The sequence below is a fragment of the Apodemus sylvaticus genome, chromosome 2 (genome assembly GCF_947179515.1).
Source record: "Apodemus sylvaticus chromosome 2, mApoSyl1.1, whole genome shotgun sequence".
NCBI lineage: Eukaryota > Metazoa > Chordata > Mammalia > Rodentia > Muridae > Apodemus > Apodemus sylvaticus.
This window is the reverse complement of record NC_067473.1, coordinates 163,981,564-164,005,592: the sequence shown is the minus strand read 5'-3', so window position 1 is coordinate 164,005,592 and position 24,029 is coordinate 163,981,564. Positions and strand designations below refer to the sequence as shown.

The 24,029-nt window shown below is 42.6% G+C and overlaps 1 long non-coding RNA gene and 1 pseudogene across 1 annotated transcript; one reads left to right on the top strand and one right to left on the bottom strand.

Moving 5' to 3' along the window:
• Positions 1-7,077: 7,077 nt before the first annotated feature.
• On the top strand, positions 7,078-8,417 carry LOC127678112 (sentrin-specific protease 2-like; annotated as a pseudogene).
• A 2,702-nt stretch (positions 8,418-11,119) lies between these two features.
• LOC127679248 (uncharacterized) lies at positions 11,120-21,870 on the bottom strand. The gene is made up of 3 exons (XR_007976708.1): positions 21,787-21,870; positions 14,255-14,485; positions 11,120-11,695 (listed from the first exon to the last, which is right to left on the bottom strand). It is a non-coding gene; the product is annotated as an uncharacterized LOC127679248 (long non-coding RNA).
• Positions 21,871-24,029: the final 2,159 nt, after the last annotated feature.

Here is a 24,029-nt window from a genome sequence, read left to right as displayed (position 1 = left end):
TGACTCAGGACCCCAGCATGGCTCTGGAGACACATTAAAGCAAGCTTCAGACGCCTGCCCAAGGGGGCCTGGGCCCCTCCCAGCTGTGATCTGCCCACTTGCTCTTTCTCTTCATCTCTCTGCTCTGGGATTCCTGGCTGTGCTCCCTGGCTTTGATAGTTGCTTCTGAGTTCTCTGGCAACTCACCACATTCCCCTGCAGCTTTGGGGAGGGGGGAATCTTGTTGGTCAGCCCTCTGTTGTGTCCATGCTCTAATTTTATGTACCAACTTGGCCCTTCGTGAGGAACATTCTCTCCTGTTTGTGCTCGGGCAATTCTATAGTTAAGCTACAATTGGAAGTGGCCTTGCAGTGGCCTGTAGTACCCGAGTCCTTCCCCTGCCCCTAGTTGTCCCTTGAGGGAGACACACACATAGACACAAGGCAAATCTCAGTTTTATATCTCTCTTTCTTAGTGTATATTTCTGTGTCTATCTGTCTGTCTGTCTTATTTCTGTCTCTATCGTTCTGTCTCTGTCTCTCTGTCTCTCATTCTCTGTGTCTCTCTCATTTTCTCTCTCTCTCTCTCTCTCTCTCTCTTTCTCTCTCTCTCTCTCTGTCTCTCTCTCTCTCTGTCTCTCTCACTTACTGCCCAGTTTTGGGACTTTACACTGGCATGTGACCACTAATTATGTTGAAGTTTAAGAAGTCACTTGGCTGGACTTTTTCACCAACTGCAGAGGCGACTCCAATCCCACGCTATGATGATAATCTTTGGTGATTTCTTGTCAATGGAGCAGGCATTTGGGATGGAACACAAGAGGCTTCTGTCCCTGGGAATGGTCTATATTCCAAAGGCATAGTCATTAATGTGAAATTACTTTTCCCTTTTACAAAGAGATATCAGGGGCTGGAGAGAAGGTTTAGTGGCTAGCAGCAACTGCTGCCCTTGCACAGAACCTAGTTCAATTCCCAGCACCTCCTTGGCAACTCTCAGCCACCTGTAACTCCAGTTTCTGTGGCTCAAGACATCTCTTTTACCCATGGGCATTGTATGTGTATGGTACTTAGGCATTCACACAGTGTAAGACCCCCCCAAAACTGAGGGTGCCCCAGCACCCCACGCCCTGGAAGGCAACACCCAAATCACTCGTGAGAAACAGTCTCGATGCAATAGCATGAGGATTTCTTTATTTCAGAATTCTGGGTTCCATAGCCGTGCACCACTCAGGGTTACAGGACTATGGACCCCAGTGCCGAATTACGACAGCTTTTATAAGTTTACGACAGAGCCTGCGAATCACAAACCAATCATTTCTAAGCATGGAGAGCCCGGGAAATGTGAGCCAATCGATTTGTACCACTCTATAGTTTTTAGGCCAATCAGTGTAAATTATCAGAGCCCAGGCTCAGTGGACCAATTAGTTTCTTATAATGTCTACAGCTGTGTGAACTACTGATTAGGGGTAATGGCATAAGTTTACAGAAGCAAGATAAGCTTAGCCCATTTCGAGCTACCTTATGGGGCCAGGATCACCTATTCAAGGCCTTTCTGCTAGGTCTAAACAAAGGGCGGGCTCTGGAATGTGACCTTTTACCTAGTTTCTAACAAAGCGAGATAGCATTTTAAACTCTTGATTTCTTGGGGTCATTAGAGAGAGGCTGTATTATTTTCTATCTTTTCAACAGGAGCACAAACACAGTGAATAAAAGAAAAAATTTTATAACAAAAAAATGATTGTAAGAAAATGAAATTCCAAGAAGTTATTTTAACATATAATCCTTTTTGCTTGTTTTTCTATATCAGAATCTTGCAGTGTAGTTTACCAGATATAATTCATGATTGTAATTCTCCTGCCTCAGTGTCCAGTGTGCTAGGCATATGATACCATACTTTGCTACACATAGTCTTTCCAACTGTCCACAAATCAAAACAGTAGAAGGCATCTCGTTCCTCTGCCTGTGCCTCTAACTCTGCCCTGGCAGCCCAGGTGACCACACACTGGTGGGCAATGGCTGACCTGGGTTTTATCTGGTGGAGATTCGCTGGCCCATAGCTTCTGAAACTTCTCCACATTTGTCTCCACACTGGTCACTAGGATCCCATTTGAGGGTGGCTACCATTCCAACCCCATGCTTCAATCCTCACAGTCTTTGTGGAGCACCTCAGGCAAACTCATGCTTAGCCACCATAGCTTTCCTCTTGAAACCAGATGAGAAGCTGCCTCATGAAGGAAAATGCAACACAAACTTAGTTCAGAAACAATGGCAACTCAATCTCTGGGTGCAACAACTAAAACCTAATCTTGTCAGCCTTATTAACATCTGATCCCTCTGGTGGCTGGTGGCATGATACTAGGAAACTATAGCAGCTACACCTTACCTCTCTGCTGTCCCAGCTCCAGAAAGAAGTCACTCTCTCCTGTTTCCTCTCTTCCTCAGTCCAACCTGGAAGTCCTGCCTACTCGCCCTGAGATTGGCTGCTTTACTCATTAGGGGATTGGTTCACAAGAACAGCACCAGGCCCATCCACAACAGGTCTCTTTCTCTTGAGAATTGCAAACAAAAGCCAACAAGTCTGACTCAGCTGTATTGCATTGGAATCTAAAATAATCAGCAGTGTTTTTAATGTCTGAAGAGAATTATTTGGGGGCATGGGAAAGAATACTTGAAGAACTTTTTACTTATTTTGAACAATTGAAGGACTAGTTTGGTTGGGTTCATCTTGCACACCATTTTATTTTGTGTATCAAGGCAGTGTTTATACAATGTCTCCTTCCCTTTCTCTTTTATTAGTGATCAGTTACCTCACAGGTCCACTCAGTGTTTAATATTACTTACAAGCTTAATTAAATTAGTTTAGACTATTTAAAATAATTCAAGAGCTGGGCATAATGAATCACAGCTGTTAATTCCAGTACTGGGACACTGATGAATTCAGCCTTGACTACAGTGTCAAATCCTATCTCAAAAATCAAAACAAACATATATTTAAATAGAGGAAGAAAACATAAAATTTAGCATTTTAAACATTTACTATTTGACCTGTTATCTTAGGGTTGTACTGCTGTGAAGAGACACCATGACTAAGGCAACTCTTATAGAAGGAAGGCCTTTAATTGGGGCTGGCTGACAGGTTCAGAGGTCCAGTCCATCATCATCATGGCAGGAAGCATGGTAGTGTACAGGTAGACATGGTGCTGGAGGAGCAATGAGTTCTACATCTTGATCCAAAGGCAGCCAGGAGGACACTGGAGTTTTACACTGGGTGGAACTTAAGCAGAGCAGACCTCAAAGCCCACCCTACAGGGCCACACCTACTCCAATAAGCCCACACCTCCTAACAGTGTCATTCCCCTGGGCCAAGCATTCAAACACATGGGTTTATGGGGTACACACCAATTCAAACCATCACATCTGTCTGAAGCTGACTTCTACTACATTCTGAATTCTTCTACATTCTACGTTTAACACTAAATTAATACTAATCAAGTTTTGAAATTGTTTTAGGAAAACTGTTCTATGCCAATTAATTTGAACATTTAGAAAATAGAGAATTTCTTAGAAAATATAACCTGCCAAAAGCAAATAGAGGAGTAATGGAATATTTATATAGGCACTAGAGTGTATATCAGGAGTTATAGTGTTTCCCCCCCCCCAAAAAAAAAGTAACAGAAACAGGGTCTTTTTCTGGAAAGTTCTGCTATACATCCAAAAACCATGAATCCAATAGGAAAATAGCTCATTGGTAAAGCCTGTTTGAGATTCTGAGTTCAATGCTGTGAACATACACACACACAAACACACAGACACACAGACACACACACACACACACACACACAGGATAAAGGAGGAAAACACAATCAGATGCATAGATCCAAATTATTAAAAACTTTTGAGTAAACAACCCCAGGAGGCTTTACCAGGCTGGGAATCCTTGATACTAAAACAGAAAAGTGAAAGCTAGGTGTGGGGTTGCATGATCACGATCTCAGTGAATGATGACTCACGGTAACCTCAAGTTGAAATCCAGCCTGGGAAGCATAAGAAAGACTACATAACAACATCATTTTGAAAACAAAAAAAGTAGAAAATTTATGAAGTACGGTAAAGAGAACAACATGTTGATGTGATTCAATAAAACATGCAAATGTTTAAAAAAAAATAATCATGACCACATTCCAGCCCTTCCTAGGACTCAAAGCTGATCTTGTTAGATTCAAAGGGGAAAATTGCAATTACAGTTACAGTTGTCTCAAAGGAGAAAAAACCCTAGACAAATGTAAAGATTTATTAATAATTTAAACAAAACAAAAACAAAATCTAAGGATTACAGGGGATATTTATTAACCTAATAAAACCTACAGTGGGTGGAGAAATAGCTAGAAGATCCCTTTCACCATCAGGAAGAAGAGATGAGGGCTGCGCCTTCTGGGAGGCTAAGCACCCTTGGAGAGGTGCCAGCCAGAACAGCCATCAAAGGAACATAAGTCTAAGAACTGAAAACATTGTTCTGCAGTCCTGAACCATGAGAGAGAAGGCACTGAGAAGCTGCCCTGGGTCGGGGTCCTTCAGAGAGTCACCAGTCTGACTCAAGTTTTGCTTTCGGTAAATAAGAGGCTTGTTTATTAAAAGAAGACTGACCAGGATCAACCAAGGGAGAATTCTCTAGATAAGGCCAGGCTATTGCTAGCTAAAGGATTACATATGCAAAACCTAAATTTGGGAAACTAAAATAACTTATACAGTGTCCAGGTACAAGCAAGGCTTGATTCTGTGACATGTCCAGCAGGTGCCTTGGCCATGCAAGCAAGCAGGCATCTTGTACAAAAGCAGAACTTAACAGTTAGCCTGTGTAATCTTGTGACCCATCACTGTGTAGGACTACAGAGGTACTGAAATATTTTGTACCATTCAGCAATATTTTTAAGAGTAGCTCAACTGTACCAGAAAGTGGTCCATTTCAGTCTACCTCAAAGGGTAGATTCAAGATACAGTAATTTACTCATGGTTTATGCAAGCTAAAAACAATTTTGCTTTTACAAACCTGACACAATAAATTTATCCTCAAAACATAACATTAAGTTATTCAGTGATGTAGGACCAATGTGGTAGTTTCAATTTATTTTCTTCCCATAGGAACCCTAATTACACTCCAAGGTGTAATTATAAAGAAGAGAAAGAAGCCTGGTACAAACAAATGGACACCTGGGGAAAAGACAGTCACAAGAAATTCAAACCTTTTACAGAAAAAAGTACAGGTTTTCCTTATAATAAAACATCGTTATAATTATACTTACACAAATTGATAATATTTGCTTTAGAAAAAACAAACAATATGTATCTCAACCCTTTTCTCATATTTTTGTAAAAATATCTGCATACCTTTGAGTGTAGGTCTAAGAGATGCTCAGGGATCTGGAGATGGATCAGTGGTTAAAGTGCTTGCTGTTTAATCATGGTGGCTGGAGTTCAGATCCCAGGACCCACTGAAAACACACACCTCTGTAACTACAGCTACAATCGAATTCTTCCTACAGTTTTCTAGGGAGAAGGTTAGGGCTTGTGTTGTTGCTATGATTGTAACTGAAATAGTGCTGTATCTTTATCAATGGATCCTATTGACAATGGTGAGATTTTATTTATTCTGTTACAGCAATGTTTTGATTCTTGGTGAATTGGTACAAGTTTGGCAACTTTCCTCCAATATTGAAACACTGAACCATATCACCCTTCATTCACTCTGAAGGGAAGCTCCTCAGGCAGGAAAGTAACTCAAAAGATGTCAAAATGTTCCCTGAAAATGATCAGATTCACTAGGCTCCTTCCCTGCCAGAGAGCAAGAAAAGCTGAAAGTCCCTCTCAGATGAAAGGACGCTGAGCTGCCAAGAAGACTCTCAAAAGAGCCAACCTCATACCCGCTGTCTGGAAGGAGTTTAGACCAACTGAGTCACCTGGAAAGGACATTCTCCAACCTGGTGAGTCATCTACAGGCTGTGTGGTTTCTCCAGGTCCCCAATTTTTTGAGCTGTCACCCATGCTGTGTGGGCTTTGTGAAGGAGCTCTCTTTGAGTCATTTCTGCTCCTGTAAGTTACCCCTCGTCAATATTCCTATAAGTAACCCCAATAAGCCTTATTGGTTCACCAAGCAGGACTTTGGTGGTATAGGCACTTTGGTCTGCCCTGAGTTCCTTATCCAGGGGAGAGCAAGTTTCGTCACACAACAGTACCTACTAAGTTTTATAACTGTAAAATTCTATTTATTCTATGTAAGTAGCAAGTATATTGTATGTGAGTACATATTTTGAAGGTCACTTATATTTTGTAGGACATTTATAATTCTATCATTGCCTGTGACAGGGCAGTTTCCTAAAAGACAAATGTACTAGTCAGGACCGGCTGACCTATGCTGAGATGATTTAGGTGACCCTGTGCTCTGACTTAGATTTGTAACAATTCATTCAAACTTCCCATTCAAGCAAGGGGGCTCTGAAAACCTGGACCCAGGTTGGGTTTGGGGAGGGCGTCCACCCTCCAAAACACTAATTTCTGATATTTCAAGTGACATCAAAACCAGCTATGGAACTTTGAAGGCTGTGTCTAGGGGCAACCCCCTAAGTTAGACATCATTCGTGAGGTTGCCTCTGATGTGTTAGCTGCTAGGTTTAGGCCTGGTGTCTTACCAGTGATTGAGTAGGACGATTAGTTCAATTTCTAAGTATTGGGTATGCCCTAGAAGGATAGTTCTGAGGATGTATTCTTAGATCTCCTCGAAGTTTCTCAGAGTGGAGCCCTGGTGAAGTGCCAACATCTGACCATTTACCAATCATTTTCCAATATTACTAGCTTAATTATCTCCATTTTGGGACTGGCCCTGACATGTAAAGTCAACTCTGTTTATAAATAACAGCTATTCTGAAAGTAATAGGTTTCCGACCATGGACCACCCATCTATAGGAAGAAGTGATTTTTCAGACACCAGTGCAAACAACCCAAGAGTACCCACAAACCAGGCATACAGTTGCTTTTGCTTGGAAATTAGAAAGGCAGTACTAAACATGAGCCAACACCCTCAAAAAAACAGTCCAAGCAGTTCTCCATGTGGCAACCTAAACCTCCTGGAGTGAACCTGAAGCCTGAAGCTTCTGGAAAAGGGTGAAAGCAGATATACCAGGATAAAAGTTGGATATAGACCTGATGCTTTGGGACAAGGTCCAAAAAGGAAGTTCCAGGATGGAAAAGCGATGGTCTTTAAAGAGCCTGGCAAGGTTCTAAAGACCACTCAGGAGAATCAAGACCTAGAGCATCAGAGAGAACAGCTGGGTGGGGTCAGGTACAGAAATCCCAGGAAGAGAGCCCAAGACAACTAAAACCCCTAGAGTGTACCAAAGGTCCTCTAGAGCATGCTGACACAGAGAGGAAGCCTGCTGAGGGGTGCAGGGGCCATAAGTGGCCCTATTTAGTCATAGAGGAAAATGAACAAAGCCCACAAAAGAAAAAGTATGAAAGGTTACTTCCACTCCTTCAATGTGACCATCATATGAGATCCTACCAACACAGGCCTAAACCAATTTTTAGGAACATATTGAAGATAAAGGCGTGCCAAGCAGAGTCATGGATCAGAAACAACACAGAGAGATTGAGAACCATCTACTCTTGTTGACAAAAGAATTTCTCCCACCAAACAAGAGAGAGAAGTATTGTTCAGAGAAGAAATGCGTTACACAAAAGAAAGGATGGGTAAACCTTGAAGGAAGAAGGGGAAACAGCTTGGAACCAGACTTACTGGGAATACCAACTCAAATTATCCTGTATAGTAGCTATGGACACAGCTGACTCCCCAACAAGATGGAAGTAATTGAGGCAGAGAAAAAGCCTCTCATAGACCAAGAAAAGGGCAGAGAAGTGGATCAAATCATTGACATTACAGAGGACATGGAGAAGAAAATTAAGAATGCACTGGGTCCAGGACCCCTAGTGGATATCCTAAGTAGCAGGTTCTATCTGCAAATCACCTGAGGAGAAATCGAGACTCAAGAGAATGGTTAATGGCTCAAGGATGAGGTCATCAACTTCTACATGAAACTTCTGGTTGAGAGAAATGAAAACCAAGGCTTCCCAGCTCTCCATGTATTAAGCACATTGTTTTATGCGAAGCTAAAGCATAGAGGTTAGAGTTCTGTGAAAAGATGGACTCGAGGAATCAATCTCTTTGAAAAAGAAATCATCTTGGTACCTATTCACCAGAATGCACATTGGAGCCTGGTGGTCATAGATTTAAGCAAATGAAGTATTGTATACCTCGATTCAATGGAACAGATAAGGAAGACTATCTATGAGACCATCTTCCAATATTTACAAAATGAGAGCGAAACAAGAAGAATTATTGAGCTGGATCCTTTGGCCAATGTCATTTTCCAATCCTATAGTCCATGTTAAAATGGTTGACCTCCTGAGAGGAATGCCCATCCCAGGGACAAGAACAGGAGGGACATCAGCAGGAAGATTCAGAAGCTGTGCACTAGCATCTCTAATGCTGGAGTTGTATGCTGTTAAATTGTAGTTTCTTCTTTATTTTATATGTTTTTATGGTTTAGTTTCTTTTTAAAGCTCGAAATTAGTATAAGAAATGATAATGGGTTGCAGAGACCAGTGCTATTCTGAACTACCACGCTCTACTGGACTTGGACAGGATGTAGATCTGCAACCAGACTACTGACTGGAATCCAGGACAATTACGAAAAACACTATGGTCATTTAAAGACTCATTCCTTTTCAGACATGCCTTAGCTTTGGAACTTGATATGAATTAATTATAATGGAAGATATCCATTTTTATCTTCAGTCCCAAGTAGTGCTGGAGTGAATTGTTGTTGTTGTTTATAAAGTTCGATGTAATTCAAATTTATCTTTAAAATGTTTGGTATAGATCTTTGCTCCTGTGACTGTGTAGAGGGGCAGACAGGTACACAGGGATCACCCCAGTAGAAGATCGATTGGGACACACACCACCAGGACTCAACTTGCACCCAGGAGCTCAGCAGCACTACAGCCAGCCAGCAGGGCACCTACCCTGCCGGGAGTCATCTGCCCTGCAGGGAGGCAGTTAGAGGGAGTCCCTAGCTTAGAGGTGAGGGGCTGCCATCTGTGCTCCTGTGACTGTGTAGAGGGGTACACAGGGATCACCAGGGTAGAAGATCACTTGGGACACATCCTGCCAGGACTTGACCTGCAGCCAGGACCTCAGCGGCACAACAGCAACCTGTGCCAGGGGAAAGCAGGTCACCCAGGGTTGCTAAGATAGGCTTGCAGGCACACAGGAGCAGTAAGCACCAGCCAGTGACAGCAGGACCAACTAACACCAGAGACACCAGATGGCAAAAGGCAAACATAGGAACGTTGCTAACAGAAATCAAGGCAATATGGAACCATCCGAACCCAATTCACCCATAACAGCAAGTCCTGGATACCCCACCACACCAGAAAAGCAAAATTTTGATTTAATATCACAGGTCATGATGCTGATGGAGGACTTCACGGAGGACTTCAAGAAGGACATAAATAACTCCCTTAAAGAAATACAGGAGAACACAAGTAAACAGGGAGAAGCCCTTGAAGAACTAAGGGAAAATACAACAAAATATGTGAAGGGATTGAACAAAGACAACCAGGATATAAAGATGGAGGTAGAAACAATAATGAAATCACAAAGGAAAACAACTCAGGACGTAGAAACCCTAGGAAAGAAGTAGGGAGTCATGGATCCAAGCATCAACAACAGAATACAAGACATAGAAGAGAGAATCTCATTGGCAGAAGATGACATAGAAAGCATTGCTACAACAGTCAAAGAAAATGAAAAATGCAAAAAGCTCCTGAATCAAAACATTCAGGAAATCCAGGACAAAATGAGAAGACCAAACCTAAGGATTATAGGTATAGAAGAGAGTGAGGGTTTCCAAATTAAAGGGTCAGTAAATGGCTTCAACAAAATTATAGATGAAAACTCCCCTAACCCAACAGTAAAAGAACTTCTGGAAGAATCACTATCCCCGACCTCAAGCTGTACTACAGAGCAATAGTCTTAAAAACTGCTTGGTATTGGTACAGTGACAGGAAGGTAGACCAATGGAATATAATCGAAGACCCAGAAGTGAACCCACACACCTATGGTCACTTGATCTTTAACAAAGGAGTTACAACCATTCATTGGAAAAAAGATACCCTTTCAACAAATGGTGCTGCTTCAACTGGAGGTCAGCATAAGAAAGAATGCAAATTGTACCATTTTTATCTCTTTGTCCTAAGCTCAAGTCCAAGTGGATCAAGGACCTCCACATAAAACCAGACACACTGAAACTAATAGAATAGAAACTGGGGACCACCCTTGAGCACATGGGTATAGGGGGAAAATTCCTGAACAGAACACCAATAGCTTAAGCTCTAAGACCAAGAATTGCCAAATGGGACTTCTTAAAATTACAAAGGTTGTGTAAGGCAAAGGACACTGACAAAAGGACAAAACAGCAACCAACAAATTGGGAAAAGATCTTTACCAACCCTACATCCAACAGAGGGCTAATATCCAAGATATACAAAGAACTCAAGAAGTTAGACCCCAGAGAGCCAAAAAACCCTATTAAAAATGGGATACAAAGCTAAACAAAGAATTTTCACCTGAGGAATATCGAATGGCTGAGAAGTACCTAAAGAAATGTTCAACATCCGTACTCATCAGGGAAATGCAAATCAAAACAACCCTGAGATTTCAACTCATACCAGTCAGAATGGCTAAGACCAAAAACCCAGGAGAAAACAGGTGCTGGCAAGATGTGGAGAAAGAGGAACACTCTTCCACTGCAGGTTGGGTTGCAAACTGGTGCAATCACTCTGGAAATCAGTCCGGTGATTTCTCAGAAAACTGGGCATTATCGGAGGACACCGCTATACCATGCCTGGGCATATACCCAGAGGATTCCACTGCATGTAATAAGGACATATGCTCCACTATGTGCATAGCAGCCCAATTTATACTATAAATTATGTATATATATATATATATATATAATATATATATATATATATTATATACTGTAAATGGGATGTCAGGCAGGTCCACTGCTGACCCCTATCACAGACTGAGACTGACACTGGAAAGGGAAATTGTATCTTCATAGTTTTGCGCAGATTCAGGAAGAGAAAATGTCTCAATTCTCTTTTGTCTATAGCAGTTTGAGGATGTATAGAAAAGACAACACCGAGTTGGGGGAATGGCTCAGTTGGCAAAGAACTTGCCAGTAAGTGTGAGGATCCAAGTTGCACCAAGAGCCCCATTAAGACAAACCATGATGGGCTGCCTGGAGATGGAAGAGCCCGGGTCCTTCATGGCAGAGTGGTTTCCCATCTCATCTCTTTCCTCCAGCTCAACTCTTCCCTTGGGAGTATGATTTTTCCTAATCAGCAGTCCTTGCTTGTTCTGCAAGTAGAAGTCTGTAATTGATTCCTTGTGGACAGAAGATCCTAGAAATCCTCTGGAGGGTCTTCTGAGCCCTGTGGTCATCTGATATCAGAGTGTCTATCTTCACATGCTTAATGTGTACACTTTCCCAAAGAGCATCACATGAGCTGAGATATGGATGAAAAACCTGAAGCTTGCTGGTAGATGGAAGAGCTTACTTACTTCTGATGTGTGAGTCCATGTGTTCAGTCCTCAGCACCTGCAAAAGGAAGAAAAATAAGAGTTTGGAGGGGTAACATATATACATATTGAAGGACCTTTTTTCAATGTAAAATTGGTAATTAATGAAAAGTACAAACTAAATTATAATCAAGAAAAATACAACATATCAATAAACATACCATATAATTTATAATTACTTAAAAATGAAAACAATGAAGGCCACAAATAGGGGTATGGTGGCAGGAGAGATGGCTCAGAAGCTGAGAACACTGACTGCTATTCCTGAGGACATGGGTTCAATTCCCAGCACCCACATGGCAGCTTAGTCTCTATGGTTACAGGAATCTCACATCCTCACAGAGACATACATGCAGGCAAAATGCAAATCAATGTTCATAAAAGGAAAATGAATTATAATTTTAAAAAGATGGCTGAGCATTATAAATAGAAACCAGTCAGTTGTCAAGAAAACACCAGAATATATGTGTGTCTACACAAAACAGCATACACTGCAGAGACTTGAGGCAAGTTTAAAACTAAAATGAATGAGGAAATTACAAAGAGAAAGGCCCAAGAGATTCTGAAACCAAAAAATCCATCAGAAATTACAAGGAAGAGAGAGTGGTATATTTGGTGATGTTTAGTAATTTAAAAGTGATGCGTATCAGAAAGACAAGCATTACACCAGTCAGTGGTGACACAAACCTTTAGTCCCAGCAGAGGAAGGTAAGTCACAGTTCGAGGCTAGCCTGTTATACAGAATGAGTTTCAGGGCAGCAAGAGCTATACAGGGAGACTCTGTCTTGAAAAACAAAAGACAAAAGCAAAAAAACCAAAAGGCACACAACTAAAGAGCAAACAATATAAAAATTCATAGCAATTGTCATTGAAAAATGTCTGTTGTCACATCGTGAGGATAGAGAGCTGACACAAGTCAGTGAAATGATAAGGCATTTCCCCGAGAAAATGAACAAAAATACACCATATAGAAGTAATTTTCAAATAATCAATAAACATGGGAAAGCCAGACCAAAGCAATGCTTTTCAACCTATACACAGATCAAAGTTCTCAAACAATTACAACAAGCTCTAGATTTATCTTCTGTGTAGAAGTGTTGTGTCTGCATGTATGTATGTGTACCACTTGGATGACCACCACCCTCAGAAGTCAGAAGAGGGCGCTGGATCTGTTGGAACTGGAATTATGGGGAGCTGCCATCTGCACCCCAGGCTCTAGGAAACAAACCTGGGTCCTGTGTAAGAGCCACAAGAGATGTTAACTGTTGAGCCCACACTCCACCCCACTCCACCGCCAAGTAAACACTTTTTAAAGACTGCACTTGAAAATGCTGAGCTAAGGGACTGGGGATACAGCCTCGTGTTCACAAGCTTGCCTAGCATGCATTGAACCCTGGGATTGACCCTCAGCACACATGAACCAGGCATGCTTGTGCATTCTTACAAATCCAGCCCTGGGGAGGCAGGGGCAGGGAGATCACAAGTTCAAGACAATCCTCAGTTACACAGGAAGTCTGAAGCTAGCCTGGGGTACTTGTGTCTGAGTCTCTCTGAGTATTGTTCATTAGCCATAATACTGTTATGAGCCCACAGATCTGGCACTGAAATATTGCTAGCCCCGTTTTCAAAGATGCACATCCTAAAAAAAAAAAAAAAAAAAAAAAAAAAAAAAAAAAATCCCGTAGGGAGTAACAGAAACTGACTTGAGAATACACAAAGGTCACCCTCCCTCACCCCTGTGTCTCTGAGCCTGGCACTCTCACTGATAAACAGCTAAGGGTTTCCCACTGTAGCTGGCTACTGTACTTGGGAAAAAGTGAAGACCAAACATCCTTGGAGAGATAAGGGTCCCATGTATGGACCATGAGAGGAGGGCAATCAAGCATCCCAGACAGCTGTGGCCAGTTGTCAAAACACACTAGTTCCTGATAGCACCATAAAGTTACTTCCCAGGTCAGGAGAGTTCCCCTTCTCAGATGCATGATTCTGTCCCCCGCTGCCTGAGTAAACAATATCGTGTTTGAAAGATGACTTATCTGGTCACCTCTCCCTGTCACCCTAAAATCCACAGAATCCTTGACTATGCTGTATACAAACACCAAATCCCTAGGCACTGGGTCAAACTCCTTTCCTGCAAACTGGGAAGGTTCGAGATCTGAGTCTGACTCAAATTAAAAAACTCCTGTTTCTCTGCATTGGTTCTGCACTACTTAGAGTTCTCCTGGGTGTCCCTCAGTGACTTGGACACACCCTTTGCCAATGCCATTAACATTCTATTAGAGAACTAGAGGTGTCTGATATTTCAGATCCTGGCTATACCCCATGTCAAATGGAAGAGAAAGAGCATTTGGATTGTTGGACTGAAGGACCCTTGTTCATAACACATCCTTGTGAGCCATAAACATGTAAGCATGTTAAAATGGCCAAAAAACATCTGGTAACTTCCTGTCTTCTCTGTATCCAGGACAAATCCCTGAGAGCCTCTCCATTGAAACCAAAGACTGCAATGCCATTAATAACATGGTCTGTGCAAAACACCACCAAGGTCTGGCAGCATAAGAGACCCATGGATAGGTACCTTCGCTGGGCCACAAAGCTGTAGCTTGAAAATGCTTGTGGATGTTGCAATCCTCAGGGTGGATGTAGGAGACAGTCAATTCAGTAAGAAGGTGAAGTTTCCAAACAGCAGTTGTATTGCAGATCTCTCTGTTCTTTCACAAGACAACTCTCTTCCTGTTCATGTGGTTTTCCATCTGACATAGCCTGCCTTCAGTAAAGGTAATGGACTCTTTGGAGAAGCAAAGTGGGCCTGCAAGTAGAGACATGATGTTACATTTATGATTTCCATGCTCCAAGAAGCTTGGAGTCTCTTCATTGGAATCAGTCCCTCATGCTTTTAGAATATTCCATCATGAGTTCCCTTGAGGCCAAGTAGTGCTCTGAACATTGGTCAATCCTGGGCCTGAAAACCAGCACACTACTAGCCATCAGTGGATAAAGTACTTGCTATATAAACCTGATGACTTGAGTTTGGATCCTTAGCATTCCTGTGAGAAGCCAGGCATGGCAGCAATGCCTGCAGCCCCAGGACTGGGAGGGAGAATGCTGTGGGAAATATTAAAATGAATCTGTCAGCTTTCTGAGTCTGCTCTGAACTTCTGTGAATTCACTAGAGTGACCTCTGCTCCGACAGCCAAGGTCCTGCTCTGGTATTGCAACTGATTGTTACAACACTATTGTTCCAACAGGTCCCATGAGAGTCCACAAAAAATCCCACAAATACCACTGGCCGCCACCTCTCCACCATGACTGACCCATATTCCAGTAACCAAGTACATCAAAACTCTTAATGCTTGATTACCTAGCAATTAGATTTATGTATATTATACACACAATTTCAAGATTTCAATTGACAATGATAACTGTCTTATCCAGATATTTGTAGCCTCATGAAACACACAGAGAACACTCCACAAGCCACTGTTCATCAATCCCTGCCCAGACCTCCCTCTGTGGACACCTGCACGCCCTTCCTCTGTAACTCCTAGCTCAACCCCCTTTTTCCTTGTCCAATCACAGACCCTCTCTGCCATGATGCAATGTTTCAAGAACATTCCTGTAACAGCAGAGCTATGGTCAGCTAACCTATTAGTCAGTGAACTCCAGGTTCAGTGCACAAGGCATACAAACACCCATTCACACCCACATATGGGAAATAAAATTAAGTACAACTTTGGAAACAAAATACAAAATAAAAGCTCAAAAGGAGCACAATTACATGTTTTGTAAAAGAGCACATTTTAAAGCAGGACATGGTGGCCTCTGCCTCTAATCCCAGCACCCAGGACAAAACAAGAAAACATAGCAAAACCAAAGTGGCCTGCAGAGATGGCCTAGCAGGTAAGGGCGCTTCCTGCCCTTCCAGAGGATCCAGGCTCAGTTCCCAGCACCTACATGGTGACTCACAACTATCTTAACTCCAGCCCAAGAGGATGGGATGGGATGTGCTCCTCTGGACTCTGTGTACATAAACACTCAGAAACATTAAAAACACATATGAATTTAAAAAATATGAAACAGAATTAGAAGAGATGACAGCTCAACAAAAGTCACTCTTAACTATACATTTTTGTGCAGATTTACTATATGTAATTAAAATGTTCTACTGTATATCTATTCCTTTGCAATGATGAACAAATATTATGAAAACAATTCCGTAAATCACTCTTTATTATCTATGTTGTGCTTGGTCAAAAAACTTTACCAAACTTCATTCTCTGTTCCCTGAATAGGACACAAATATGTTTTCAGATACAGGGAAGTGAGTACAATCTTCTTCTTGCATATACAGATCAATACTCTCTACAACCCTCCACTGAGGTCATGCAGTTCTCACTGTATTGGCTCCTTGGGAATGAAGCAAGGTCTGCAGCAGACTTAGGTTAGACAAACATGCCTTAAATGCTATGTTTACTACAGCTGGCTCAGTAGGAAATTGGAGGAGCCTGTCAAAACCCTTCTGTAGCAGCTTTCCTTGAGATTTTTCCTGATTTAAAATCTTCCTGCTTTAGAAATTCTTTTCCCACTCAACCTCAAAGTTATAACTGGGTTCAAAGTTCACATGCCCTAACTCTCAAGCAGCAACAGCCTGAACCCCATACACACTGGCACCAAACACAGTTTGCTCTACAAGGAATCTGCATACTCAGCTCTGAGTGAGAGTTTATGTCACCTTCTGACATTTGGAGCAATAATACTGTAGGATCATTGAAATCCAAATGTTAAACTGACATAATGGCATAGATAGGTGCTGGTTAAAACAAGGGATAAACTGCACAGTGAACAGAGGCTGGTGTCCTTAGCATAGGACAGTTAGACCAGAGGCAGTGTCCTTAGCATATCACAGTTAGACCAGAGGATGGTGTGCTTATTATAGGGCAGTTAGACAAGAGGCTGGTTTCCTTAGAATATCACAGTTACACCAGAAGCTGGTGTCCTTAGCATATCACAGTTACACCAGAGGCAGTGTCCTTAGCATATTACAGTCAGACCCCTCAGACCTGCTGGGGCCAGCAAAGATGACTAAGGTGATTTTCAACCCTTTTCTGCTTTAATACAATTCTCTGTGCATAACCTTTGCCTTTACAATGTGCATTTCCCATCATGCACCATGATACACCAGCGTACCAATCCCATCAGTGTAGGAAAGGGAACTAAACACTATTTTGAAAATCCCAATCCCATTCCTGGATTTTCCATATTTCCTTCACTTCAACTCACAATTTTCCCTTATTAAAGTTTTCCCATTAGGTGGGCTACCAAAAATCCCAAGATATAACTCATTCAAGAAACCTGAAATAGTCAGTGGGGGAGGTGCATACCTTTAATCCCAATACTTGGGAGGCAGAGGCAGGCAGGTATCTCTTACTCAAGGCCAGCCTGGTCTACAGAGCAAGTTCCAGAACAGTCATGGTTGTATGGAGAAGCCCTGGCTTGAAACACCCCCCAACCACTAACACCAAAACGAAACCTGATCCACCCCTGGAGTGGGAACCTTTGTCCTGTAACAATCTTCACCCAAATTCCTTACTTTGTCTCATTTCTGAAGTCTTTCTTTGATGGTGACAGGAAATACTGTGAAGAGATCCTATCTGGTATCTAACTGTGTGGTCTTCCCAGCCTACCCCACACATATATCATTTATGAAAAGTCCTTGTGAGTACAGGGGCTGAAATGAATCACTGAAGATAGCCATCTACAAAGGATACACATAGCCTGTTTTGCTCTGAAATGTGTATTTTTGAGAATTTTTGTTTTGTACTGGATGTGCCAGAATTCACTTATATAGACCAGGCTAACCTGTAACTCAGAGATCTACTAGGCTCTGTTTCCTGAGTGCTGAGATTAAAGGTGTGCACCATGACAGCTTGGCTGAACTTTTTCTTTTTAAACTTGGTTATTTTTATTTCATATGCAATGATGTTTTGTATGTGTGAGGGTGTTGGATCTCTTGGAATTGCAGTTAGAGGCAGTTATGAGCAGCCAGGTGAGTGCTGCGACCTGAACAATGGCCAAGGTTCTTCCCCAGTGAATCATCTCTGGGAGGTCAAAGCATTTAAGAACCTTAATTAAAGTAGGTTTTGAAAGATAACCCTAGCCTACAAGGCATGGTGGCTCATGTCTTTAGTCTCACTACTCAGGAAACAAAGACAGGTGGATGCCTGTGAGTTCAGTACAAGTCTGGTCTACATAAGGAGTTCTTGGATAGCCAGGCCTACATCAAGACCTGGTCTTTTCAAAGAATAAATAAATAAAAAATAATTAACTAAGTAATTTACTTTCTGAATCCTGATGAATGCAATTAATATTTAAGTGAGTTACCATTAGTGTCACAGGTACCTAGAAAGTGCCTTTGATATAAAATATTGACTCATTCTTTGGGCTCCCAAGGCAATAAAAGCCTGGCATCTCTACCCTCATCTGTATTTGTCTCCCTTCCTCTGTATACTTCATCATCACATGTTTTAACTCAGTGTTAGCTATGCTAAGTATTACAGAAATAGCTGTTTAAAAACCAAGACAAGCTAACCTGTCCCCAACAGTTGAAGAAACAGTATGTATCTTATCATAGCTTTCATGATACCGCGTTGTGATCTCTGAAAGGGTGCCTGAATGTCTCCAGACATGGTTTTAAATCTGTAATTGTCTTGAACTTCAGGAACAGCAGTGCCTCAGAGACAGTGGGAACAGCTACATGTCTTATGGAAGCAGAGCTCAGATAATGGTCAGCCAGACCACAGAGATGAGGACTAACCAGGCCACACAGTGACCAAGCCTGTTTACTTATGCTTTTTTTTAAAACACTTGCTCTATATAAACCTAAAGTTCACATCAGTGCCCTGATGGTGGACTTGTAGTCACTGAGCCTCTTTATCCATACCTCCTAACACAGCCACACTGCTTAACCCTTCTCTGCCTGTCAGCACTGTGTGTCTCTGTAACTGGTGTGGTGTGACAGGTGGCTGAGCCTAGAGTTGTTGGAATTCCCAGAGCTCTAGCCATACTCCACTGACATCACTATGGTGGTTCTGATTGCATTCCTCTAGCAACTAATAATGCTGAGCACACCTTACATATGCTGTGCTCACAGTCTCTGAAGCAGCCTTCTCCTGTTCGTGTAGCCATCCAGTGTGTGTTCTGCCTCCTCAGTTTGACACCAAAATTCAAATTCCCACGCTCTCTTGTAGGCATGTCTCCCAGAATCTGCCAATGAGTATGGTGTCTCAACAGGAAGCTCTTTAGTGTTCCAGTAGAGGCTAGGTCAAGCCTTGACTCACAAGTGGTAAGAAAACATCAGTAGGAATATTCATTCTATGTACCTGGTGTTGCCTGTCTGGTCCACCCAGGAGCGAAGATGGCATAGGCTGTGGGAGACACTTTCCAAGTGCTGATCACTCTAAAGGGGAAACAGTGCAGGACAGGGCTGGCACACAGATGATCTGCAGAGCTGCCCAGTCCTTATTTTGGAGCAAGGGACAGATTTCTTTTGTCTAGATCAAGGTTGAAATTCTAGAATATATGTAAAGTACTAACAGAAATAGGAATCTACCAAAGTGATAATAGAGTGAACACCTCACTAACCATTTCAGATTTAATGGAAATATTATGAAAGCTGTCAAGAATAGAGATTTTCTCTCTGAACACCATTCTGACTTAAAGACACCAAACAAACATCCTATAGTATTTCAAGGCTCAACACTGGTCAATATTTTCTCAGCAATTACAGAAATGAACTTGTCATTTCAAACACAATCACTGATAATATTTGTTGCCAAAGCTGAATGTGACTGTTCAGAAAATGTTAGCATTTTGAAAATCTTTTGGAGCCGCTTGGTGAGTTTGACCACTTATCAATCAATACTTAGTAGCTGGGTGTGTTTATCAGATTTTAAATTTTTATTGAGAGAAATCTGGCAATGAATGGAAGGCCTGCACAAATCAGTGAACCAATATTTCCCACAAGGCTTGTACAAGGTGCTAGAGAGAAATCTTAGCTGTTAAGAGCAGTTGCTGCTCATCCAGAGGACCTGGGTTCAATTCCTGGCACCCACTTGGTGATCTGCAAGCATCTATAATTCTACTTCCAGCAGACTCAATGCCCTCCTCTGGCCTTCTGTTCACCGCATGCATATAGTAAGTACATAGGTACCCATGAAGGCTAAAAAAGCCTACATATGTAAAATTATGCATGCATGTATGTATGTATATATATATGTGTGTGTGTGTATATATATGTATACACACACACACATATATATATAAATTTAAAAGACCACTACATGGCTGGAGAGATGGCTCCCAGATTAAGAGTACTGAGACTGAGTACTCTTCCAGATAACCCTGATTCAATTGCCAGCACCCACATGGCAGCTTACAACTGTCTGTAACTCCAGTTTCGGAAGATCTGACACCCACACAGACACACACAAATGTAGGCAAAACACCAATACACATAAATGATTTTAAAAGACCTCTACAAATTTAAGAATGTTAAAATCGTGCACACCCTCTAAATGCTGAGTCGCTTGAATGGAAAACATATCCAGTCCTGCAAGCTCACGGATAGGGTTTATAACTGGCTCAGTAATTCACTTTACAAACTATCACTCCCAAATAAGAATGTTCTAAAACTGGATTTTTCCCTTTGATAAGTTTTTTTTCATATTCTTAGTTTTATTTATATGCATTTCTGCAAGTCTCTGTGTGGGTGTGTGCATGCAAGGGTTAGTGCTCAGGAAGGCCAGAGATATTGGGGTGCCCTGTAACTGGAGTGACAGGTAGTTCCGAGTCACCTGTCATGTGCACCAGAAATAATCTGTGATTGCATTGCAAGCACAGCATGGCTTTTAATTGCTGAGTTTCCTTGGTTGCTTTTTGAGACAGGGTCTTTATCATGTAGATCAGGCTGGCTCAGTTTGTGTTCTAAAACAACTTTTATATTAGCTTCTTACAAAATAGTATGAGATAGATTATAATTTTTTCTAATGATTTTTTATTTTTATTTTATTTGCATTGGTGTTTTGCCTGCATTTACATCTGTGTGAGGGTGGTTCTGGTACCCGGGTACTGAAATTTCAGATAGTCATGAGTTGCCATATGGATGCTGGGAACTGAACTCAGATCCTAGGAAGAGCAACCATTACTCTTAACTGCTGATCTGCCTTTCCAGGCCCAAATTATAATTTTTTATGTTACTGCAATTAAATTACCATAAAGTCTTATTATTGCACAAACTTTTGCTGGTAGTCCAAGAAACAGTGATTATCTTCAGGAAAGTGAGGACAAATCATTTGAAATGCAAATAAAAAATATATCAATAAAAAAACAAAAAACCTAGTCTTGTTATTTTATCTGCCCCTTAATGTATGTATGTATGTGTGTGTGTGTGTGTGTGTGTGTGTGTGTGCCATGACTCTCAGGTGGAGGCAGAGGATAGCTCACTGGACAGTCCTTTGCTTCCACTATGTGGATTCTGAGATCAAACTCAGAAGAAGCTTGGTTGCAGGTGCCTTTACCCAACTATTTTGCCAGCCCCATTCTCTCCTCTTTTACTTTCTTATTTGGTGGGCACATTGCCCAAAAAGGAGCGGAACTAAACCCTGTAAGATCTGGTGCCATGGCTTCTCTAGCTGTCTTGAGGACAACAGTCACAGCCTATCGCTCTTTTGAAATACTTCCCTTCCATCTTCTATCACACCACTTTAAAAATAAACATCATTTTCAACATTTCCTATCAGAACCATCCTAGACTCACCACAAATGTTAGGGCTCCCATATCTCCCCACCTGTCCACTACCTGCTGGGACATCCCGCCATCCCTTTCTTTCCCTCCCACCCTAGGTGAGACTCATGTACATGCTGAGAATGAAACCCAGGTTCTTTGCAAGGTGCTCTTAACCATGGAGCCAATTCTCCATCTGCCTCCCACACTAGGGTCCACACCCTCCAAATCCCATTGGGAGACCTCAGCTCTCACCCCCGGGTCCCCCATGAGTTTCCGGAGCTCTGCTGGGTGGGTGGTAATGTGGGGCGCTTGGGGAGGTATCCAACCTTTGGTCAGTGCTTGCCTGGATGAGTCAGGAAGCAGCACCTACAGCTCTGCTCTCCACAAGCCTCCTCCAAGAGCATCTTCCCTCCCTGAAAAGAAAAAAAACTTGAGTCTCAGGCTGGGAGCATCAGTCTGGCAGTTCTTAGCCCCGCCCCAAGCTGACAACTGAACCCCTGGCTCTGCCTCTCAAGCGTTTTTAATTTTACCCCTTTGGATGCAGCACCGCTCCAGAGCAATAAGCCCCGCCCTCAGACCGTTGACCAACGTCCGGGCTCCGCCTTCTGGGCGCCTAAGTTCCGCCCTGGTCCTGTTGCTCCACACTGGACTCCGCCTCTCCAAACCCCGCCCTCAATCTGATTACTTTACACCTGGACTCCACTTTCTGAGCTCCTAAGCTCCGCCCTCAGGCTATTGACTACAGACCTGGGCTCCGCCTCCATTGCCTCTAAGATCCGCCCTAATTTCTGTTGGTTCTCTACCGGGCTTCGCTTCTCGTGCGCCAAGCTCCGCCCTCAGTCGATTTCCCACTTCCGGGCTCCACCTTCTGTGCCCCTAAGCTCCGCCCTCAGCCAGTGGCTTCACACCGAGGCCCCGCCCCCAGGTGCTGAGGTCTTCTCCTAGAGCTCCTGGGTCCTTCCAGAAGTCCCACAATTGCACATGACTGGCCCTGTTCTTCACAGGTTAGGGGTGGGAAGCCAGTGGCTCTGCACTGAGGTGATAACCTGGCACAGAAACAAAGCCCTATTTCAGAGAGTCCATTCTTAACTGGGCCCCTCCCTCACACATGGAGCTAGTAGTCCAGGGAAGGTCAGCCCAGTGAGGCCCTGGAGAGGTTGTGGGTGCAGGTGGACCTGCAGGTGGAGCCTTGGGATAGCACTGAGAGACACACAGAGCAGAATCCGTTTTCCGGACATTAGAGTCGCCCTGCTATGCATCGCTTCTTGAAGGATCCATCTGGGATTTTCCCCTAAAGTGGCATTAGACATGGTTTGTCCAGGGCACATTGTCTTGTGTCCTCAGAAGTTAGTGCTCTGGGCCACTGAGTTGTCCACGGGGCACATGGGGCATCACTTTTATGTAGCGATTGTGCCCCGGAGCTGAGGCATGGGCGGGAGCTAATGTCCACAGGCAGTGTCAGCAACATGCAAATGCACCAAGCACCTACTCAAAGCCACGGGCTTTTGAAAGTGAATATGCCCAATCCAGTGAGCTTTGGAGAACCCGGAAGTCATTTTGTTGAGTATTGTGCCCTGTGTCTCTAACCTGCCTCCCTCTGAAGTAAGACCTCAGCTGCACACCCTGAACAGGAAGAGAAAGGATGACTCAGAAGCAGAGCTGCAGAGATGCACCTCAGCAGGCAGACAACAAATTTTGATCCCATGCTGGTAAATGAGAGAGGAATTCTATTTTTGCCTGAAATAGGCAAGAAAAATGGGAGCTGGAGAGATGGCTCAGGAGTTAAGATCATCTGCTTATGCAGAAGACCAAGGTTTAATTCCCAGCTCACAACTGTTCTGTAGCTCCAGTATCATGGGTCAGATGGTGTCTTCTGGCCTCTGAGGGCACCATGCAGGAAAAGGTGTGGTGCACATATATCCAAACACATTATATATGTGTGTGTGTATGTATGTACGTATATGTATATACGCATATTAAAAGAAATTCAAATCTTTTTCTTTAAATAAAAAGAAATGTCACCAGTTGGTACAGTAGACAAAGTTATTCTGTCAACAAAAGAAGTTATATAAAATTTTTTTTGTAAAGCCCAAGTCACTGTGTATAGCTGTAGGTGTTCAGATGGAGGTCTTCAAGGTCCATTTTTGATCCATGCTTGAAGGATATGGACATCCACTTGAATAAATGAGATCCCACTGAAATGGCACCTGGCTTGAACTTAGAGAAACCCTTCACCTGGCTTCCAAAACACTACAGAAGCCTTTATTTAGGATCCCTATGAACAACATTCTTCTCTGATTTTAGTGCCGAAAGTCCCTTCTCATTGTTTAAATACTGCTACTTACACACATTCATTGCTATTGACACACACTTAGCCATGACTGCTAGACCACAGGGAGTATATCTCTCATAAACCATTGTTTCTCCTCTCCATACAGCAGTCATTTTTCTCTCCACTAAGAAAATTAATGGTGACAGCAGCCTTATTTATAATAGCCAGAAGCTGGAAAGAACCCAGATGTCCCTCAATGGAGGAATGGATACAGAAAATGTGGTATATTTACACAGT